The sequence below is a fragment of the Zonotrichia albicollis genome, chromosome 6 (assembly GCF_047830755.1).
Source record: "Zonotrichia albicollis isolate bZonAlb1 chromosome 6, bZonAlb1.hap1, whole genome shotgun sequence".
Taxonomy (NCBI): Eukaryota; Metazoa; Chordata; class Aves; order Passeriformes; family Passerellidae; genus Zonotrichia; species Zonotrichia albicollis.
In genome coordinates, this window is record NC_133824.1 from 49,594,220 (window position 1) to 49,609,940 (window position 15,721).

General features: G+C 39.8%; 1 protein-coding gene across 5 annotated transcripts in view; it reads left to right on the forward strand.

The window, feature by feature from the left end:
* The window catches only part of SHANK2 (SH3 and multiple ankyrin repeat domains 2), a 277,448-nt gene that overhangs the window by 79,539 nt on the left and 182,188 nt on the right, over positions 1–15,721 (forward strand). The gene's annotated exons all lie outside the window — the stretch shown is intronic.

The window sequence follows — 15,721 nt, forward strand, 5'->3', positions numbered from 1 at the left end:
CCAGGCCAGGTTGGACAGGGCTTGGAGCAACCTGGGCTTGTTGAATGTGTCCTTGCCCATGGGAGGGGCGTGAAACAAGATGATCTTGAAAATTCCTTTCAACCCAACCCATTCTATGATTGTATTAAAAGTTTTGGGCTCAGAATGACTCTGAACTCCATATATGGCCTTGAGATGGATGGAATAAAGTGGGTTTAGTGTATTCATTGTGATTCATAGAATAATCTTCCTTAAATGTTTTATATTGCACAAATATATACAAAATTATTTATCTCATGAAGCAATTAAATGCTGCATGTCCCCATTCCCTGTGCCAAAGGGGCTGTGACTTCTTGAGATGTTTGAGACTAAACACTCTCTTATTTTTAAGTGGTGTTATTGCGAGGAATACTGGATGTTTAGGTTGTTAAGGAAAAATAATGCAGTTGAGCACCCTGTCTCCCAGTTTTCTTGCGGATGACACTTCAGCAAGGATTCTGTGTGCAGGTAGGCTGCTCCATGTGGTCCTACCTTCCTTTTTATCTGGGAAAACCAGTAAATGTGAAGCAGAAAAAGGACAGCTGTTGTTGGAAAACTTCTGCATAAAAAAGGGAATGTTTTATTTCCATTAATGCAGATAGGATTTTTTTCCAGTCTCATTTAATGTAAAAGGTTATTCTTAATATACAGATTTATTTTACTTTGTTTTAGTGTATTGATGTTTTAATGTGATTTGCAATGACTCCAAATTTCACTGAACACTGTAGGCTGAATTTTTTTTAATTATTAAAAAAAACCCTCCTTTTTTTTCCCTCAAAGTCAGCTGAATTTGGGCATGGATATCCTTTTGATCATCCCAGCTTTGGAATTTAATTGAGCCAATGGTCTTGATGCTGCTCTGGTTTTGCAAGGTGTGTGCACAAGCCATGCAGAATTACAGAGAAGATGGTTGTAGAATATACAGGCTCGAATTTATTTCTGTAAAATGTTTATCAAAAACACTTTAGATGAGGAAAGCTTACATAAAGAGTTCTGTGGTATGCCTACAGCAAGCCCACTTTTCCATGGACATGTGTCCAGACATCTGGGAATGTGCATACCCATTTTTCATGGTGCAGTGAGTGACAGAAGCCATTTTAGAGTAATTAAGTTCTCAAAACTTGGAAGAAAATCCTTCCTATTCTCTAAAATAGAAGAGGAAATCTGAGGTTTTTCAGTATGCTGAGTATTATCAAAAGCATAAAGGGAATGTTAAACACACTTTCTGTAGTTTTAGAGGTATTTGCTCTTCTGACACTTTAAATCTACTGTATGACTTTGTGGATCAGAGTTTCAGAAGTGAGTGGGACTGAGTGTTTGATTCTGGATCAAAGGAATTATTTCCAGGATTTAAATGCATGTTGGAGCATCAAAAGCCCCACTAAAGAGTTCTCTTAAAACCCAAATAAACTTTTAAAATCAGCAGAGATGGATTAGCTAGTATGCTTTCCATCATGAGTGTAAGACATGATTCAGATTCCTTGTTTTCCTTGATGCTTGTACAGTACATTTTGGAGGAATAAATCTTATGGGAAAACTGTTCTGCATTACGGTTTAATTTGCTTCTTTATTGTTTGAAAAGAAGTCACTTAAAATGGGGAGAGACATTTAGTTAGAAAAAAATTAATTATTATTGCTTGCCACTCTTATGCCTGAAAGAAGAATAATTTCTCAGTGTTAGTTCCACATTGGTTTAGGAAATTGTCAGGATGTAGATTCCTTTGGACTGGCGTTCATGAAGAGTGACAGTGCCTGGAAGCTCCAGTATTGATAGGGGTGACAGCTTTTAATTTGCCTCTGCAGCCTTGACCCACTCAGAGCTGTTTAGATATTTCAAATAGCACTTTTCTTGATTTTGGTGAAGATGAGGGAAGTCTGAAGAAGAGTTTGGTGAAATCAGCATTATAATGAAAATATCTCAGTTTGTTGACCATCTGAATTCCTCTGCAGTGTCCTCTGCCCCTTGCCCAAGGTGGGAAGCTCTTCTCCATCCTGGAGACCTGGTAGTCAGTCCCCAAGCTCCTGCCATTGTTTGTTCATAGATCCCCTTAGAACTTCCTTCTCTACTCTTCCCCAATGTATTTTCAAGGCATTTAATGTTATTTCAGCCAAAGTGGTGCTGTGCTGTAACAGGAATGTTTGAAGCCTTGCCCCCTGAGCCCCAGCTAAGATGAAGTTTTCAATGCTGTTTGATTAGGTTTTGTGTTTCTTGGTTTAAAGTTGTAATGTAGTGGCCCTGCAGATTTTTAAAAATTTTATTCAAACTGTGGCATAAGGAGGAATTACAGGTTGTCAGAATCAAATTGTGCTGCTTTTCCTACCATGGTTACAGGCTTTGTAAAGGAATGTATAGGTGTACCTGCTTTGGTTTTATTAGAAGGTGAAAATTATCTTGACTGCTAAGCTCTGCTTAGTTTTATGACATTTTTCTGTTCTTGTCAGAAGCTGCCATGACAATTACTTAACAACGAATTAAAATCTCAGGGCTTTCTAATTCTGCTCCATCTTTAACTGATAAATTGTTCATAAACACACAGTGTGTGGCATCACCTTTCATCTCTAAAAAAGGGCATTGAGAGCTCATCTAGTTCTTAAAAGGATGAATGTGCAGAGGAATTAATACAAAATACTGAAAATGAAAAATGCAAAACAGGTTAGAAAACCAATCTGCAAAACTGCTAGTCCTGCTTCCACTAATTTATATTTGCTTGCTTGCTTTGAGCTGATCTAGGCTTGCCTTAGCTGGTGGTTTAGCAGTTCCCTGAGCCCAGCAAGCTCTTGGATCAGCCCTCCCTGTCTCAGGACACAGTGACTGAAGTGTGCCCCTGTCCCAGGCATCCCTGACTGATGGGATTGGAGCCCTGGTTTAATTAGCACAGCTTTGAGCCAGGCCCCCAAAGGAAGGAGCACAGCACTTGCCTGGAGTGGATTTTGTCCTCTTCTTTTCCATGCCCAGGAGCCAGGAATTGTAACAAATGGAAGGAGAAGGATGAGCCTGGCAGAAGCCAATGGAGGCTCAGTTTCATAAGGAAGAATTTGGCCCCACTGAGGCTGGGCACTGACAAATCCTGCTCAGTTCTTGAAAACAAGTGACAACTTCCCAGTGACGGCTCCCAAGCTGTGAAGAGCCTCCTGCATTTTCAGGAGCTTCTCCCTGGGAGCGAGGGAGGTTACACCAGGACACATCTTCTGATATCCTGTGACATTATGCAATGCACCCATCACGCTGCATCATCATTGAAATGCTGCTCAGATAATGTCTTTGCCTTGCATTAAAGCTTAATCACAAAAAATTTGAAATTGTACCATGAGAACAAACTGATTTCTACCAGCCTTCCTTCTATACTGGTTTGAAAACCTTGTCTGGAGATGGAAACATTTCACCAATCCATTGGGCTTTTTTTAAACCTTTTTAACCTTCTCAGTGTTTATTTTTTCAGAATTTGGGTGGAGAAATGACATTTCCTAAAGAGCTGGAGTAGTACAATGGCCAGTTAAGTCTTTTTTTTTTTTTCTTACTCTTTTCTTACAGAGTTTTGGGTGGGTGTTTGCATCCTGTTTAGCCTTCCATCTCTCATTTCAATTTTCGTCTGGAAGACTTTTTGCATGTTCCAGTGCTCCTCATTGTTTAAAATTTAAATAAATGGCATTTTGATGCCATAGAAAGATGTAATAGGATTACCAAATTTAAAAAAAAAGTTAAATTTTGAAGTCTTTTTTTCATGGTAGTCCTTTTATGCTTGAATGGAGACCACATTCAGGACAGCAGCCAAGCTCCCAGGTGGTCACAGCAAGTCACAGGGTGGTACAAATTCTTCTTCTGTGGGTTTTTTTGCCACTGCTTTGGTGGTTTTTACTCCACTCTGCCTTTCTCTCCATTTTGCTTCTGTGTAATGCCTGTAGGGAATTTCAGTAGTGACTTGCACAGTGAAACAGCATCAGTGAATTATTTAAAATAGGTATAGTCACTTTAGTGTGATTTAATAATTAAAAAATCCTTTTAAAGACAAAGTCAGCTCCACAGAAGGCTGAGTTAAAGAACTGAGAACCTTTGTTGGAGAACTGGTGGCTGTGGCCAGGAGCCCTGAAGTTTATGGATTACCATGAAATTGTCACCTCTGACAGCTACAGGAAGATCCTCTCAAGTGGCTTGAAAGTCTCTGATGGCTTATTTACCTTCCTATCACTCAGTAAATTCAGACATAAATTATCATTGCACCTTCAGACTGTTAAAACAATACCTCTTTCTTCTTTCCATCACTCTGTTCCAGATAATTGTTTAATGATGTAAATTAATAACTTGAATCTGTAATTTTAAAATAAGGAAATGCTTTTTTTAAAAAAAAAAGAAAAACTTTATTTTAAAAAGGCTTTCTATATAAAGGCTTTCTATATAAAATGTAAAATTTTAACTCTTGCTGTGGACATGCACACATATATACAGTTAGAAAAACCTCTGGCAAGCAGTTTATTTTCTACATCCATAGATATAAATCCTTGAGAGGATCAGTTTAAATTGGGATGTTAGCTTTGGATTACAAACAGCTTCATTTAGGGAACCACGCAGAGAAAGGTATTGCCTGAGGAGGCGAAAATATTTTATTTCCCTGAGAAAACAAAGTGGTTGCTATGGGACAGAAAATGATCTAATGATGGCTTTCACAGAGACAAGTAACTGGACAGAATATTCAAACCACAGTGAGCAAAAATGTTGGTTTTTCCAAGATGAATTTGTGGAAGATTTTTCTTAGTGTAGATCTGGACACTTTCAAGAAAAATGAAGAAGTGGGTATTTTTCCATAGGGTACAATTTAATTGTTTTTTCTTTCTTTCCAGTCCTCCTACAATATTCTGCAAATGAAATATATTTATTTAGTCAAACTGCTTTTAAATACATGTGGAGAGAATCCCAGTCCTTTTGAGCGCTGAATGATGATGTTTTGAGGGGTCACCAAGTACAAATAATGTGGGAGGTTTTGTGTGTGTAACAATATAATGAAAAATCTGAGCAATGAATAAAACAAATGAATTTAACTACAATTAAGCACCATGTGATGAGAGGCAGAGAAATGCCAGATCTGTACAGGTAGTTGGTGCTGTAAAAAAAGTACATTTTAGAATGTTTGGGGTTTTTAAAATTGTTTTTAGGCCTGTGCCCTAGTAAAGTTTATCTTTCAGAATTCAATTAAGTGGACTTAGAGAACTCCTCCAGCAGTGAATCCAGAATTCACACATGAGCCATGTTCCCTTTTGCTCCTTGGTCTGGGAATACACACAGCAGTGCTTGCTGGATTTTGCTCTAGCACTAAAGTGCTTTTGTTACTTACATGAATTACTTAGTACTTGTACTCTTCTAAATATTTGAATGTCCTTCCCAGCTTATTAAGGACACTAATTTTTAATGCCTGTAGATTAGTAATGAGTAAGTGCCTTCCTAAAAAACATTACTCTGTTCTTGAAGGAATCAAACCCTAAAGTTGTTTTATAATACTTGTTCTCATTCCTTTCATCACTTTATTCCCCATACTAGCTTGAGGACCTTAGAGGTCTTTATTATCCAAAGAAATTTCTGCTGTGGTCATGCTTGAAAGTCCCACTAGCTGTGTGTGCCTTGCATGACTGCATGCAAAAATTGCTGCTTTAGATCATCCTGCTCTTGGCAGGAGTAGCTGAGGATGTCATCTTGCAGTGTGATCAGCCTGCTGGGATCCTCCCGTGTTCCCTGGGAGCTCCTAGCATGTAGTGTCAAGCTAGGTAAGTCTTCCTTCTGCTAGTTAAGAGCTTTTCCTCAGTTGCTGTGTTTTGGAAAGTTCCTGAAGCCTACTGGAACAGGCACCATTTCCTGTTGGGCACAGTGGTAATTTCTGTCCCTGATGTGTGCCTGTGCCTGTTTGCTCAGAAATACCCAGTATTAAATTGCTTCCTTGTTTTGATATCCTGTCTCCTTTTCCATTTATTTTTGGGTTGTTTCAAACTGTTCCCTAAATTTTGTCTCATAGTAAGGCTTAGACTCCTGTTTAACTACTTCAGCCCTCCCCTCACAGTGTCCTTCCTCAGTTCCTTCATTTCTGGAGCAATGGTGTTATTTTCTGCCAGCCTGTTTCCTGAACTTTCTGCTCTTACACTACCTTTGCATGCAGTTAAATGCTTATGGGGTCTATTCATCACTGCTAACACAGTCCCTAGACCCTGGGGCTTCTTTTCTCTTCTGCTTTTCTCCTGTGTGTGTTTGCATGTCCTTTCTTTGCAGACCTCCCATTAGTGAAGATGTGTTTCTCACCTGGCATTTACAGTGCTGTGTTGGGAGGTTTGTTCTGTCCCTGACTTTAGGCATCGCCTGCTCTGGGTACGCACTGAAAATGCAGAATACTGAGAGATGTCAGGATGTAAAAGCCAAGAAAATGGTTGTAGTTAGGAGACAGCTGCTTCCCCCTCTCCTTTTTCCTCTAATGGAGAGTGGCAGAAGAGATAAGAAAGATCAATTAGAATTACAAAGGTTTTCCCAGCTGTAATAGTGGATAGCAACAAAATCCCTGACAGTTCTTCCTTTAAGGAACAGAGAAGAAGGTTAAAACTGGTCAGGGAGGCTCAGTTAGTGAGATTCAAAACCCAAATGCACACTGAGGCAGAGTAAGGTGTTGGTAAATGGAGAGGACGTGTGGTTTGTTTCTGATGTTGTTTACCACTCAGCAATACCCATTTGCAGGCAGGACTGTCCACTCCTGGCAGTTAATGACCAGAAAATCTCCTGTAGTCTCTTCCAGCTACCCTACCAATGTCCATTTCTCTGGGTCTGGAGCAGTCCTGGCTTGTGTCATTCATAGGGTTCTTTATTTCCTGACTGAAATTCCAGTCCCCATTGAGTCCAGAGCAAAAAACCAAATCCCCTTTACTGGGGCTAGAATTTAAACAGTTGTGTCTTTCCTTTATTTATTAATTAACAACCCACAGAGTAAGAGGTGCCTCTGTCCCAGTGTCAGGACTCTCTGACTCTCTCACTGGATCCTCAGAGCCTTTCCTTTTCATAATCTCCTGCATAAATGTAAATCACTGCTTACTCCTGCATCTTTACTATTTCCTGCATTGCTTTTGGCTGTTTTGATTAATCCTTGAACTGGTGCCTGGTGCTCAGACCCTGAGTCAGGTTTCAGGGCTTGCACCTCCCTCCCTCGTGCAGCACACTCTGTCTCCATGTGCTGCTGACATTCCCTGAGTCATGGAACAGTGGCATTCCCGAGCAGCTGACAGCAGCAACCCATCTTCATTTGTTCCTCTGGAACCTCCTCCAGATTATAGCTCCCAGATTTGCTGGGAATCACTGGAGTTTTGGTGTATTTTCTTCCTGTCTTTCAGTCCTTCCACCTCCACTTGTACTTTATTTCTTGATCTCAGATGTGTCCTGTGAGCCCCATTTATTTCTTGTCCTTTTCTGCTAATAATACCTTTGATGTTCCTTCCCAACATAAAGTGAAGCATGGTCCTAGCCAGGGGGTCTTAGGGTGAGTCATCTCTAAATTTCTTGCCAAATTCTTGGCCAGGAAAGATATCTTAAAACTCCATGGAAAACTGGCTTGAGGGGATTCTATAGAAGTTTTCCTCAGCTTTTAAATTTTTATATATTCTGTTTTACCACCCTCTACCCATCATCACCCAGCTGAGAGAATGACTTTAGGCTTTTCCTGACCCCCACTGGGAACTTGACACAGGGAATGAGAATAATCTCTGTGTTTCTGTCCCCTGCTGTCCTGGATTCTGTGGTCACCTCTCTTGTTTGTAGCAGTGGCTCCTCAGAAGACAAAGCTGATCGGAATTCCTGCAGGATTGTTCCTAGAGAAACTCTCTGGTGTCCGCTGGTGGAGCTGAGGGCTGGCTGTTTCCTTTGGTTTAGGTCTCTAGCAAACAAAAAATATTGCAAGTGATTTGAATTCACTCCTCAGCTGAAGCTTCCTAATGTAGTATCTGAAATGCATATTTGATGTCACCCTGTTTTATGTTTTCTGTCTTATCCACTTTTTTCTCTGGATACACAGTGTATTCTTCATGCACTTATTTTTGTTTATAAAGATGTGTGGTTTTGTTCCTGAAACGTTTAATGCCTGAATTGTGCCCTTGAATTTGTGAGTGCAGTCATCATCTTAAATTAGGTGTGCTTCTGTAGATGGCCACAGACTGGATCCTAGGTGACTGGTGCCAAATGATCCTTCCTCCAGTGGAAGTGCTGCTGGACACATGGAATAGTCACACACATGTCACCAATGTATGGGTGTCACCAAAGTGAGAATGATTCCTCTCCTAAACACACATTCTGCAGCTACTCAGAACCATCAAGAATCTGCATCTGGGATGCCATGACTTAGTAGAGAGCAACACAATGCAGTTCCCATATTCATACAATTCCTCTCCTTTCTCTGATCCCTTTCTTTCTAAGGGATGTGCATTAGCACTATTTGCATCAGTTCTTGTCCGGAAGAAAACAGAGTTATTTTGAAACTTGAACACGGAAGTCAAATTTCATTGTAGTAGTCATGATGTCCGGGGGTGGGATTGCCAAATAATATCCAGAACTCTTTTCTTTTCATAGTAATGTCTTGGATGTCAGCCATGCATTTTCCACTGAATTAATGAGCATCAGATTTATGCCAGGAACAGAAGCATAGATGACACTGCTTCTGAAATAGTTTATACATAAAATTACTTTTTGATGATGGTTTTAAAGCCTGCACCTTCTTTATTCTTTCAACTGATCTTATTTACCTGCTCTGACTTACTAACCTATTTAACAACAGCCCTTTTTTGTGTTCTTGTTACATAAAATCTAAACCCAGTTGTCAGTGCGAAACTTAATCTGCTGGAAGCATCAAGAAACAGGATGGGAAAAGAAATCTTTCCTCAACATTTTCAAATATTGTAAAACAGATGTGATGATGTCTTGAAGCAGAAGTAGGGAGAGTATTGTGACATCACTTAAATCATTAATCCACCTCAGAACCCCTTCAGTGAGCAAGCTTTCCTTTCTCAATGGGATTCAGCACTGAGAACATTATAAATGCTGCAGACACCTACATATTTGTACAGAGATAACCCCCTGCCTCAGCGGATGCAGGCTTTTTTTATCCTTTCTTAGTGGTACCAGCATGATTCATTAGCAGTTATTTTTGAGATGAAGAAATGTAGGCTACTAATACAATTTAAAATACTGTTATTTTAATGAATAAGTCAGCAATGTTTTAGTTTCTATTTAATACCAAATGTCTAAATGGAGCTAAGGATAGCGAGACAATTATCAGCTTAAATTATTGGGTTTTATCTTTTAAAGATCCTGCTTAATAACATGACTTTGGATAGAGCTTGCAATCCCCTGTTTAGGAGAGAAGATATTTTGGGGGGTGAATGGTTGTGTATCTCCCATCTTTAGCAGAAAAGACAACTGGAAGTTTGTAGTGGGAGACTCTCTGCTCAGGTAACCCAAATGTTCCTTTTCTCAATAGTGTCAGTGTGAATTACTTGGTTCTGAGGTCCATTTTGGAATTGAGATGATGAGAATAAGAGCAGAGGAGTAACTCTTGAAAGTCACTTAGGTAAGAGGGGAATAACTGTGCTGAGGATAATGTGGGGTGCCATAATGACAGGTCTCACTATCTCAACATTTGAGAATCTACAATCACAGAAATGCTTTTTGCTTTCCACACCCACAACCCCACCAGGATTCTCTCCCTAAATTCTCTTCTCACTTCTTGCAGATTCCTGGGCTTCAAGGAGGCTGCAGAGTCAATAATTCAGTTCTCTTGGTGCTTAGTTTCTGGCTTACCAATGCTTCTGCCAGGATAAAAATGGGCTCCGCTGTAAAATGAGAATGAAAGTGGCAATGCAGGTTTTTGTCATTAAATACATCATAAAGTGGCAGTACCTGTGGGAAGCCAGCCAGCAGAGGGAAAAGCTCCCAGAGTTTCAGTTCCTTTGCTGACAGCTCAAGCCCAGCTCTGTCTCCTCAGTAAAATGCTGTATTCTTTACTCCATGAAAGGATTCCCCCCAAAGTGCAATAAACCAGTAAAAATTTACAGTAATGTTAAGTATTTACTGCTTGATTGTTCCCTCCTCTCTTCACAATTAAACTTTGGCTTATTTCCACTGTTGTTAATGCATTTGAACGTTGCAACCTCCCATGAATCTTCCTCTTCTAGTTGCTGTTTTCTTGTGTCCAGCTCCTCTTCTATCCCCATCCTTTTGTCTTGGTTGCCAACTTTATGTAACTTTGCCATGATGTGATATCTTCTAGAAATTCTCTCTCCTGGCCTACTCTTACATGCCATTTATTTCCTGATGGATCTGGGTGTCAGGAAGATTATCCTTAGGGGATTGGTGAGGGAAGCAGTGAAACGCAACTGTAGCAATGAGAAGAAGGGGAAATGGGATTGAAAAATGGCAGTCAAGCACACCAGGATTTAAGAGCTGGAGAAGAAGGAGGAGCTGGAGCTAAAAGAAAATGTTATGAATTTCTTTCTTTGCTGTTTTCTTACCCTACCTGCCTTGGCACACTCACACTCATGCATGAACTTTAACATCTGACCAGTTATATATTTGAAACTTCTACAAGAGTCCAATCTTTTTTTTTTTTTTTCCATTGAGAGCCAATATACACTTTTCAGTTATGAAAATGGTGTTATTCTAAATAAAACTGACATGATCCACCAACACTTTTGGAAGCACAGATGCTTTGTCCCACTATTTACTAAAGAGGTTCACACTTAGATTAAAGCAGTGAAATCAAATCACTGAATAAAGCCTGGAACAACATAATGATTTAAGGAATTAATGCAGAGCTTCTGGTAGGAAGAAAGTTACACCAAGGCAAAATTAGATTGTTTTCTGTACAACACCAAGACAAGGATGCGTGGTGCAACCCAATATTGGTGCAGATAATTTGCTGAGCATCTTGTGTAGTTGCATTTGTCCTTGTTCTCCTCTGTGACATTGGGCTGCAGCCACAAATTCAGATGCTGCATCCGAGGCCCATGAGTGTCAAATTCAGGGGAAGAGTCTTTGTTACAGGAGCCACCAGCCATGAAATTCTCTCTGAATGACATGGCTTTGTTATTTTTTTTCCCCAGCATAAACTACTTGGGTTGGGATATGCACAGCCCCCGGATGTTAAGTGATGTTTTTTCCCAACTCAATGTATACATAATGCCAGGAATGAAATTAATTTGCGGTGTACTTCAGTCCTTCTGAGTGATGTTGCATCAGGACAAGATTTCCCTGTGTGTTATTAGTGGGGAAAATTGCACCATCCTTTCACCAGCTTGTTTGGAGAGCAGAAGAATTTGTAGTGGGATATAATTATATTTCATTCCTATTTTCTCTCTTCTTGTTGGAAGTAAAAGAATGCAGCTTCAGGGGTTCACAACTGACTGCTTTCAGTTCAAGTTGATTGTCTGAGCTAAATGGATCCTTCTATCCAAATACTCTGCAAGTTGTTCATCTATTGCTTCAAGGACACTTGTAAGGAGCTGGTTACTCAGAGTTTGCTGCTGTGTAAAGATGAATCACTCTGGAGGAGTTCTATTTGCTGATGAAAAACACACCTTGAAATAAGCCCAGTTCATATTTAAAGAAATCAATTACGACAAGTAGTTTTGTGTTTTATTGACTGCAAATCACCTATTGCCTTTTTCTGAAAGAGTTCACAAAAACTATTTACTTTTTAAAAGATTCTATTTTTCCTTGTCTTCATGGCCAGCAGAGAAAACTCTTTGTTATCAGAGTGTGCAAATATTTATTGAAGTTATTTGTATTATTCAGAGTAAAAGTGGATGTTACTTTCAACCCAAACAGGAATTATAGAAATGAGGGGCTGTGAGTGCTCTGGGAGCATAACATCTTGAGAAAGCCTTGTCAGAGCTGGTCTTCCCATTCCAGGGAGAATGTTCTCTAGAACTACAGAAAATACATGGCTTTATTTGGATAACTTGCTTCTTTTATAGCAATATACCTGTTAGAATGAAAGCCAGCCAGCCATATTTTATTCAGATTGGCTGCTTGCTTCCACATTGCTGATAGACTTCAATCTTGTTTTTAAATTCCCCTTCAGCTATCAGAGCTTTCTGTCACTGCTTTTGCTTTTCTCTCTCTCTTCAAGCTGCTACTTGCAAGACTTTTCCCTCATTATTGGCCATTGTTTCCTCCCCGATTCCAGCCTTTCCCAGAGAATTGGAGGGTTTCATTTCCCCACCTTTTAACCTTCTATTGTTCACTTCTCTCTGCACCCCTGACCCAGATTCCTCACACAAAGCCATCTCTCATCCTTGGGGACAGAGGTTTTATCTCTATTCTCAGGTAAATTCTGATCTATGTAGCTGTATTGCCACAGGCAGAGCTTCAGATATTTGCAAGTATTGCCGCATTGAGCCTGGTAATTTTTCTTTTTGAATCTTATTCAAACTCTTCTGGATCATAATTTCTCCACTTAGTACCTTCCAACCTCTCAGAGAGATGTCAGACATTTGCTCTGACATGTAGCAAGTTTTGAAGCAATACTTACCAATTTTTGAATGTAATCTAACAAGAAGATCCTCTGCCTCTCCTTGATGTGTGAGCATCTGCAAGTAAAGCCCTGAGGTGAACTGGTTTCCCTTCTCAGGCACATTCAGCTCTTTGAGTGCTTTCCTTGCATTACTGCTGTAATCTTAGTGAGGGCTAATTTATAATCAACTGAATATGGCAAAAACAAAAAAAGAAAAAGAAAAAAAGAATTGATTTTCACTTCCTGTGATTTTTAATGTAATTTATGTGTGGCAACTGTGGATTCATCAGCTTTTAAATTAATTTGGGTTGTGCCATCAAACACATACACCTCCTATGCTTTGTTATTAAAATGACTAAAGTGTTTTCTGCAGAATTCTGTGGCCAGATCTCTCCACCAAGCAAGAAATTGCCTGTGATTAAGCCATCCCCAGAGCTGTGCCTGAGCCCAGATCCTTTCCAAGTCCTTGTTGTTGGTTTTCCAGGAAGTTCTGGGCAGGTTCTGGGTTCCTTGGCCCTTGTCACAGCGAGCACAGCCTGGAGCGGCAGTGCCGGGTGACGGAAGGGGTGTCTGGCACATGGCTGTGCAGCTCCCACTGCTATTTTTTGCTTTTTTTCTAATTGATAACTCCTGCCATCTGTTCCTGAGCCATCCCTCTGCTGTCCTCTCCTACTCACAGTCTCCTGCCCCTGTTCCACCCCTGAGCTCAGGCTGAGTGCCCCAAGGCTGCTGCCAAGAGCTGGTTGATACCAGGGGTATCTGGGTGCTAAGATGCTGCTGACAGAGATATAACAGCAGGTCAGCCCAGGCTGGGCTCTCCCAGCAGCATTTCAGTGGGCTCAGATGCTTCTCTCTCTGTGCTGCTTTAACTGCAGCTCCCTGAGCAAACACCACAGATTTTTTATTCAGAAAAAAATAAAAAAAACCCCAAACACTTTGCTTTATAAAATCGGTTCAGTTGTTGCTCTGAGGTGGGGTCCCTCTGAATCTGTCACCCCTGCCTGGGTTCATGACCACTTTGTGGCTTTCTGGAATAAGGCAGTTGTCTAGAAGCACTGTAGCAGCCTAGGTTGGGTGGGTTTTTTTTTTCCCCAAGAGCCTTTATGTTCTTTGCAGTCTATATTTGAATCTCTCTTTTCTTGTCTAACTCCCCATTTGGTGGCTTAGCATACGGGAAGCCTGTTTTATGGTGCAGAGAAATGCATTTCTATATGCTAAGGACTGAATTTTTAACAAGAACCTACATGTATGTACCAGCTAGAGGGATTTTTCTGACAGGAGCTCCAAAATGGACAAAATCAGGAAAGAATAAATCATGGCAATCACAGCTGTGGTTGACCATTATCTAAGAAGCCTTGGACCCTAAAGGTGTGTTGGAGAGATGATTAAATAAGACATTGGGCATCTAAGTACCTAAAAATAGATCCTCAAGAGTGTGTAAGGCACTGATTTTCCATAGATTTCTAATGGGGGTTATGGATTTAAACACCCATAAAAACTGGTGTTAGAAATGCACAAGAAAGGTTCATCAAAAATAACCTGAGAATGTTTAGTTTCTGTTTAAGGTGGCTTTTTTCTTTCAGAGTCATGGACGTGCAGAGCTCCCACACGTTTTTCTGAGCACCTACCAAAGGAGCAGGGAAATGAGGGTTTACCTCACCTCTATTTGGAAGGTTCCTCATGATTTTTAGATTAAGGATGCTAATGGCTTGTGGGTTATATTATGCTTGGGTATGGGCACAGTCAAATTATTAAGTTTTTGTCCTGAGGTGATAATACCGAGGCTACAGTTGTGAGGCAGAAATCTTTCAGGAAGGAGTGGAAGCTGCTGGAATATTTTCTTTTTTAATTTGCCAGCACCGCAGAATTTGGGACTTCTGTTAAAATAAACAAATTCTAATAAGCTATTAGTGAAAATGAGAGAAGCTCAAAAATTGCAGCTGCAAGTGTTCACTGACTTCCTTGATTGTCACATTTTCCATTGTACAATAGTGGTTATTGCAGGAGGCTCTGCCATGTAGGAAGAAATTGCATTTCCCACGTTGGGGGAAAGACAGACAGTTAAATGGAATAAAATGATCACTCATCAGGTGATCTCTCTGATGGTGTAGGTCTGAAAGAGTTCCCACCATTTCCACAAAACTTAATAATTTCAAGTGACTTTCATATTTTGGATGTTTTTATAACACTGATTAGAAACCTCCAGATGATGAAATGTTTCAGCTCTGGCGAGAATCTAATAAAAATCCCCCCTGGGATTGATTTTGATTGACTACAGTTGCCTGTCTGTTTTTATTTTACTGTATATGAACAGACAGGAATGAGCAGGATTGAGTTAACCCTTCCCTGGCCTAATTCCTGTCCTTGGGGGCCTGGGCTGTCGCTGCTTTCCACCCAGACAAAGGAAAAAGCAGTTTAAGGGTTCCATTAACACTCCTAGTTTCCTTTGTGCAGCTCCAAATATAATCAGGGGATTGGATGAAGATATTAGAAAATGGAACCCACACAGGGTTATAATTCAAATTAGTGGCACAGCCCTGGTGGAGCAGTTCTTGTTCTGGAAATTATATTGATTCTTCTGTGGAGCTAATTAATGCACATATTTATAAGTTAATGAATTAAAGTTCAAAGTTATTCTTTAGGAAGCCTTGCATCTATTAGAAGTCATGAAGAAGGTTTTTTCCTGTCCAATAAAAATGTTTAATCCTGCACATGTGCTGTGTCCATTTCCTCTGGTAAGAGTTCCACCTGCTAAGGATAGTTGCTTTCAAAAATAAATTAAACCAAATGTAAAATTATATTAGGGAAATATTATTTTCTTTGTAAATTAAACACCTCGATGTTAAATTAAGTTTAAACTGTTCGATTTATTTATGCTTACTAATTCTTTTCAGTTCCATGTTAACTGTGAGATCACTATGCACACAGATATTAAATCCATTTAGGTAATTTATTTTCTATCTTTCTTGAAGCAGTTTTCTCAGTAAGAAACCGCTTGATTTTCCAAGTAGATGTATTAGTGATGAGTGAAGAAGCCTGAAATAGAATAAATATTTATTACCTGTTATATAGTTTATATTACTAAAAGGCAATTTTTTTAATGTAGGTTGCTCTTTTTTATTAGACCATGAATTTCTTATCCTTTGGAATCTTTGCATCATAGATTTAAGTAGATCTGCTTA